A 7,641-nucleotide genomic window follows, 5' to 3' on the forward strand; every position below is an offset into this window, starting at 1 on the left:
ACAGGTCGGCCACACTACGACGAGTGTTTCCCACAGAGACGGCAGTGCTTGCACAGGGACACTGGTGACACTCAGAACGCCCCCACCTGCCTGGTCTTTCTGAGTCTCCCCAGGTGCCTGCCTCGACAGGGCGCCCGCTCACCTCTTCCCATTGCACTCTGCTAGTGGGAAGTCTTTGGATTTCTCTTTTCGGACCAGGGAGGCCTGGTGCCAGAGTGGTTACGAGTTGGTCAGTGGTTTGAAACCACCAGCCGCTCCTTGGGAGAAAGAGGGGCTTCTACTCAATGTAAAGAGTCACCGTCTTGGGAAGTGACAGGGGCAGTTCTGCCCTGTCCCGTAGGGTCACCGTGAGCTGGAATTGACTAGACGGCAATGGGTTTTTGTTTTCTTCTCTGACAGCTCTCCACTTCACCTAACACCAAACCAAGCCATTGCATGGAGTCTGTTGCTACTCATTGCAACCCTGCAGAGGGCGACCACGGCCATAGAGCTTTAAAAAGTTGTATTATTCATTGGGAGTTAGCACACATATCACTCCATAGTTCAATCATGTCAAGCAGTATTGTACAACTGCTACCACAGTTTCCGAACATTCTCTTTCTTTCCGGGCTCCTTGACACCGCTGTCCTTTTACCCCACCACCCACCACTGTACCCCCTGCCGCCGAACCCCTTCTTCTACTTGCTGTCCCTACAGGTTCATCAATCCTGAGTTTCCTATACTGAAAAAACAGAACAACATATAACACAACTTCAAGAGTAGGATCCCCCAATGACATAACACCTCTGAGATACATCCTAATATGAACACACAAAAATACAGGAAATATTGAAAGCCAGATCAGGTCCAGCATGCATGAGAAGGGGACTCAAGTGACCACATTTTAACTGTTTGAGTCCAATTTATGCCTTCGATTGTCTCTACTCATCTCTCCAAAGTCCTCTGTTTAGTAACCCTTTCCTCAACTGTGGATGGACGGAGGTCACCGGAGGCTTGTTTCCTATGTCGGTCCCACAAATGGGTCTTGGGCTCCCACTGTCAGTCATAGCCTTCTGGGAACTGGCAATGCTTTCAGCTCCCCATTCCTCCCTGCCCCCTTCCCGTACCCCCTGGGAGTCATTACTCCTGTTACTATTTCTGAGGAGTTATCTAAATATACAAATGAACATATGCAAATCTAACATGATTAATGAGGTGAAACAAAAAACATAATAGTGAGGGAGGGAACATTTAGGAACTAGAGTGTAGTTATATGGTTCATCGGTACCTTGCTGCACCCTGAATTTATCATCCATTCCATGTAGCCCTTCTGAGAGGGACTGTCCAATTATAGGTGGGTTTTGGGTCTCCACTACATCCACGCACCTTCACAGAGATTTGGTTGTGTATTTTTTTAACTTCTGACACCTCTTCCCATCGACACCTCATGATCACATAGGCTGGTGTGCTGCTTCCATGTGGGCTCTGTTGCTTCCTGCTAGATGGCTGCTTGTTTAACTACAAGCCTTTAAAACACCAGATGCTATATTTTTTAATAGCCAGGCACCATCAGCTTTCTTCACAACAAAGGCTGTAGATCTTTATGGTAGCAGCCAGCCTCAACTTTCTCCCATAGAGCAGCTGGTGGCCTTGAACTGCCAACCATGGGGCGAGCAGTCCAGTGTTCACCAGTTTTAGTGCTATAATTTGGGTAGTTATTTTCTATTTTTAAGTACTGTTTATTCTTGCTAGTTGCCATCAAGCCGGATGCAACTCCTGGTGGCCCTGGATGTTCCAGAAGGTGATCTTTTGGCAGATCACCAGACCTGTCTGCCAATGTGCCTCTGGGTGGATCCCACCTGTTAGTTGTCTTATTTAACTGAGCTCAGGAGCGGGTCAGGAGGAGAAGTGCCGATGGAGGGATGGTTATGCAGTCAGCTGATAACCAGAATTTGAAGCCAGCAGCAGCTCTGGGGAGAAAAGTTCTGGCAGTTTCTGCAGTAAAGATCGCAGCCTGGGAAACCGGTAGTGGCTGCTGCATGCTGTCCTAAAGGGTCCCTGTCAGTCAACATTGATTCAAGGACACTCAACAGCTACAGTGGGTCCTGACCCACCTCATGATAAATACTGCACTGAATGATCCTTCCCACGCCCATGTCTAACTGGAAGGCCAAACTCACCGCCACTGCGTCGATAGGCTCTGTGGGTTTCTGAGACCGTTAATCTTTTGGGGTGCAGGGAGTTTCATTTTCCTCCCAATAAGCAGCCCATGTGGTTACCAGCTCACCTCAAAACCCACTATGCCACCAGAAACGTAGGACGTAGCCTCTTCTTAAAAACAAACAAACAGCTCACTGTCAGCGTCTTGATGCTGACCCATAGTCACCCTGCAGGACAGGAAAGAGCTGTCCCTGCGGGTTTTTGAGACCGTAACTCTTGACGGGAGTAGAAAGCCCTGTCTTTCTCCCTCAGAGTGCCTGGTGGTTTTGAACTGCCGACTGCAGCACGACGTGTAACCACTATGCCCACCAGGGCTCCTCTCCTTTAGAGACTGCTAAAGTGGGGTGGCTTGAACCCAGCCGCTTCTCCTTGGGAGAGGGACAGATGCGGCTGTGTATGTCTAACGGGATTGATGTAAAGCCTACGGGGGTGGGGGGGTGGGGGGGCAAAGGTGGGGGGGCGGGGGGGGGTGGGGGGGGCGGAGGTGGGTGGGCAGTTCCACCGGCCTGACACGGTTCCCAGGTGTTGGAGCAACTCAGGGCAGAGGGTTTGGGTTCAGGCTTTTCTTGCGGAAAAAGATGATAGCTAGTTCCTGCCCCCTAGTGGCCATTTTAAGAGTGGCCTGTGCCCGAGGTTCTGGTGCACACTTGCCAAAGGCCTTTCAAGGTGGCCACTGTGGAGGAGAAATGTTCATGTTCTTTCTTGTTAATTCCTTTAAATGGAAAGATTCATGCTTGCTCCAGCTATTGCAAAAACACTCAGGTATGTGTGGCGCAAGCTGGGCATGCGAATGGACTTTCACCTGTACACTTTAGAAAACCTAAATACAGATCAAACATTTATGATGGAAATTCAGCACTGGAATTTAGATGTGTCGTATACATTGTATCAGGGCTTAGCTTCTGAATGCCCCGTTTGCAGCAGGCTACAGGTGGATGGACCACAGTGAAAGCCTGTCATCCCTTGGCAGGGTCCCTCGTGTATTAAGCCTCACTGACTTCCTTCTGACCCTGAACCAAGGGCAGGAGGTCACCTGGGAATCTGGCAGAGTTCACTGGAAAGGGAATTATTTCCAACCGTCTGCAGCCAGCCCAGGGACAGGCAGTCCCCCCAAGGGGCTTAACTGGGTGTGTCCTTGGTGGACATGGACGGTACTGGGGGGGTCACACAGTCATAAGCCATATCCTATCCATCATGCCTAGACGTCTTTGGTGGGAAGACCCTGGACCCAGTTTGCAAGGTCCTCTGTCTAATGTAAGGTGCAGGCCTCAATCGTGACCCTGTTCCTGATTCCGTAGTCCCCCCTGCCACCATCCTGAATCTGAGTTTCCTTTGTTCCACGGCTCATTTGCATGGCTTTCTGCCATGATGACCTCATGCTAATGGCCTCTCTCATGCGATGACAGTCATCAGTGTCCTTTGTAAGACTTGCTAAGTGCTCCTCCTACATGTGCATTTGATATCAGGGTCTCTCTCTCTCTCGCTCTAAAACGGGGTTGCGGAGGCTGCGGTTATTTCACCCTTTAAATGGTGTTCCTGGAAAACGTAAAACAAGACGGCGGCTCATATTATGTTTTTTTCTTTTTAAAATGCGGGACGCTGCATGGATTTGCGTGGCGTCCTTGAGCAGGGGCCATGCGAATCTTCTCTCTATCGTTCTGATTTTAGTCTGTGCACTGCAGCAATCTCATCGCGTTTCTAGTGGTGGACCTGCAAGGCTGCAGTTCCTGCCTGGCCCCCTCCAGGCTCTTCTGAGGCTCCTTGCCCCTTTGTTTCCTTGCTGGGGATGGAGGAAGCTTGAGTGGCTGGAATCTTCATTCAGACTGGGATGGAGGTGGTGTGTGTGTGTGTGTGTGTGTGTGTGTGTGTGTGTGTGTGTTAAGAGTTGATCTTGAACACACAGAGGTTGAGAGAGAGGAGCCCAGGTGGCATAGTGGGTTAGGTGTTGGGCTATGAACCGTCAGGTCAGCAGTTTGACCCACCAGCTGCTTCTCATGAAAAGGATGAGGGTATGAGACTTCCTATTCTTGTAAAGATTTACAAGCTCAGAAACCTGCAGGGACAGCTCTACTCTGTCCTATAGGGTCGCTGTGAGTTGGAATCAACTTGATGGCAGTGTGTTTGGGCTTTCGTTTGAGATGAACTGGTTTGTCACTAAAGACTCCAAGTCCATTTCAATTTTACTCTTCTTCATGGGTTTAAAATTTTTTTAAATTTTATAAGTTATATATTTTTGGAGAGTGGAATGCAGCAGGCTGTGGAGCTCAGGGGCAATGCAGAATCTCAGGTCCTACCCCACCTGCCTAAGTACCACCTGCATTTTAATCGCATCCCCAGGCCACTTGTGTGAACGTGAAGGTCTAAGGGGCAGCCACCAATTAGACAGCCTGGAGGAGACATGAGTGGCCACAGATCGGTTTTCTTTGCCTGGTGACCTCTGATGCCAGGCCCTGGCTGAGAGGAAGGCTGCAGAGGTGTGGGTGGATGAAGAGAAGGGAGAAAGGGCAGAGGGATCGAAAAACAAACCAAAAGCCTCACAGTGACTCATAGAGTAAGACAGCCTTGTTGGTTTCCGAAGCTGTGATCCTTTAAGGAGAAGCCCTGGTGAAGTAGTGGCTTCCGCCTTAGGCTGCTAATCACAGGGTTAGCAGTTCAAATCCACCAGCTGTTCTTCAGTAACTTTCTGCTCTTGTAAAAAGCCCCATGGCTCTCGCTCTCTCTCTCTCTCTCTCTCTCTCTCTCTCTCGGATCAGCGGGTGGGTTTGACCTGCTGACTTTGTGGGTCACAGCCCGACACGTAACCCACTATGCCACCAAGACTAGGACAGGGAAGTTAACATGAACAGATGAGGGAAACCTCATTGAACTTCCTGGTTCCGGGTTCTGGGGAAGGCCTGCTGCGGTCCTGAGGATGGAGGGATGTGTTTCCACTCACAGGCAGCTGGGAGGGCGGACACCCAGGAGGCGGAGAGGGGCAAAGGCGGTCAGTTGGCGTTGGTGCCTAAGCCAGGGAGTGATGGTGAGGCTGGTTAAAGAGGGAACCGGAGAGAGGTATGAGGCAGAGGGAGGTGGTCAGAGGAATGGATGGTTGATCTTGAAGGCAGAGTGGCTGGCTGGAGTCGGAGGCTGAGATATATGAGCTAGGAACATTGTCAGAGGGGGATGAGGGCATGGGGTGCTCAAAATGGAAATTATTGAGGGGGTGTGGTGATCGGTGGCAAGGGGCTCTAGGCAGCTATCTTTGGCAGGGAATAAGATCAGAAGAAATCAATTTTCTTGGAGGCATGTGGAAAAGAAGCGTGATATCTTAGAGAGTGGAAGCCCGGAATGTAGGAGGCGAGGTATCTGACATGGATGGGCCTGGGAGGCCATAGTCCACCGTGGCCCTGTGAGGGCACAGGGCACTAGGCAGGGCCTAGTCGATCTTTCGCCTACAGCCACAACTACAACGTGGCCGGCTGGCTGATCTTAGGGTACTGAATCATAGGGCCCCCACTGGTCTCCTTAACTCACACACAGAAACGGGAACAGCTCTCGCTCAGGCCCCCCGCACTCTCTCTGCTTCCGGGTCTGCCTTGTCCACTTGCGCCTCGGCCTTCCTCGTACTCTCTTACCTAACCACATCCAGTTCCAGCCAGATGCAAGTGCCAAATGTCATCTCAACGTCTCCTATAGAAATGATTTCATCTGAGGCTTCGCATCTCACGGGGGGAGGGGGGAAGAGCAATATTCTTAGACTCATTGACTGGTCCAGAGAGGCCCTGGCCATGTATGTGGTTTCTTTATAAAAGTGCTCAATAAGGTTTATGACTGACAGGTGAATTTTCAGGTGGAAGGGGTCCACTACCTCGGAATCGCATCTCCTCCGTACACCTGCCCCTCCCTCTACTTCAGAAGCCCAAACCAGCCTGACTTCTGACGCATAGGGGCCGGATAGGCCAGAGTAGAATTGCGCAGAGTTTCCAAAGCTTTAATCTCTAAGGAAATGGGCTGTCACCCCTTTCTCCCATTGCGGTCTTTGGGAGAGCAGCAGAACTCTACCCACTGCGGAACTGGGGGATCTCCACCGCCCTTCATTTCCTTAATTCTTCCCATTGGAGGACTTACAGTCTAGAGCACTTGGTTCAAAGAAGGAGTCTGTTTACAGCTCCGACTCCAGTTGGAGCTGCCCCTGAAAATTCAGCCTCCTTCTGAGTTCTTGCTGATCCTTAACCAGCAAAGTGAAAACCTTTGTCCTCCGGCACAGCAGATTTGAAAGCTGTTTACAACATCCTCCCCCACCTCCCACCCAGGTCAGGGGCAGTTTTTGCCCTCTGGGAACTTCCGTTTATGGGTTAGTTAGGCCACAGGGTCTTGAGTCATGAGACAGTGATGAAATTAATCTGCAGTCCACCATTTGGGGGGCGGGGAACGACTTCTTTTGTTTATTGGAGAGAAAGATGAGGCTTTCTATTCTCCTAAATAGTCACAGACGCAGAAGCCCACAGAGGTAGAACCAGAGAGGGTCCCTACGAGGCAGAATTCAAGGTCAGTGGTTCAAACCCACCAGATACTCCCCAGGAGAAACATGAGGCTGTCTGCTCCTGTAAAGATTTATAGTCTCAGAAACTCTATGGGGCAGTTTTACTCTGTCATAGTGGGTCACTGTGCCAGGAAGTTTGGAAGATAGTTACTTGGCCAACAGACTGGAAGAGATCCCTATTTGTACCCATTCCAAGGGTGACCCAACAGAATGCTCAAATTATAGGGCAATACCATTGATATCACATGTAACATGTTGCTGGAAATTATCCAACAAGGGTTGCAGCAGCAGTACGCTGTAGGGAGCTGCCAGAGGTTCAGGCTGGATTCAGAAGAGGAGAATCAGTGGACAAGGGATATCATTGCTGATGTCAGATGGATCTTGGCTGAAAGCAGAGAAGCGCAGAAAGATGTGTACTTGCATTTCATTGACTGTGCCAAGGCATTTGATTGGGTAGACCTTTACAAACTGCGGGTGTCCTTGAGAAGAATGGAAACTGCAGAGCGCTTCATTGTGCTCCTTTGAACTTGCTGGACGCGGATCAAGAGGCAGTTGTGCGACCAGAACAGGGGCCCGCCACATGGTTTAGAACCAGCGAGGGTTGTGTCCTCTCACCAGACTTGTTCAACCTGTATGTTGAGCGGATCAGCAGAGAAGCTGGATTATATGGAGAAGAATGTGGCAGCAAGATTGGAGGAAGGCTTCTGAACTACTTGAGATATACAACCGTGCTGGCTGGCTGGAAGTGAGGGGGGATTGAAGCACTTGATGAAGCCCGAGGGGTGCAGCCTTCAGTGTGGATTACAATCCTATGTAAAGACAACCCAAACCCTCATAACTAGACCAATAGGTGACATCATGATAAACAGAGAAAAGGGTGAAGTTGTCATGGATTTCATCTTGCGGGGATCCACACTCAA

The 7,641-nt window shown here is 50.2% G+C and overlaps 1 non-coding gene across 1 annotated transcript; it reads right to left on the minus strand.

Moving 5' to 3' along the window:
* Positions 1-3,784: 3,784 nt before the first annotated feature.
* Positions 3,785-3,893, minus strand: LOC142425136 (U6 spliceosomal RNA). Its single transcript, XR_012779507.1, has one exon. It is a non-coding gene; the product is annotated as a U6 spliceosomal RNA (small nuclear RNA).
* Positions 3,894-7,641: the final 3,748 nt, after the last annotated feature.

This window comes from Tenrec ecaudatus, chromosome 13, assembly GCF_050624435.1.
Source record: "Tenrec ecaudatus isolate mTenEca1 chromosome 13, mTenEca1.hap1, whole genome shotgun sequence".
Classification (NCBI taxonomy): Eukaryota; Metazoa; Chordata; class Mammalia; order Afrosoricida; family Tenrecidae; genus Tenrec; species Tenrec ecaudatus.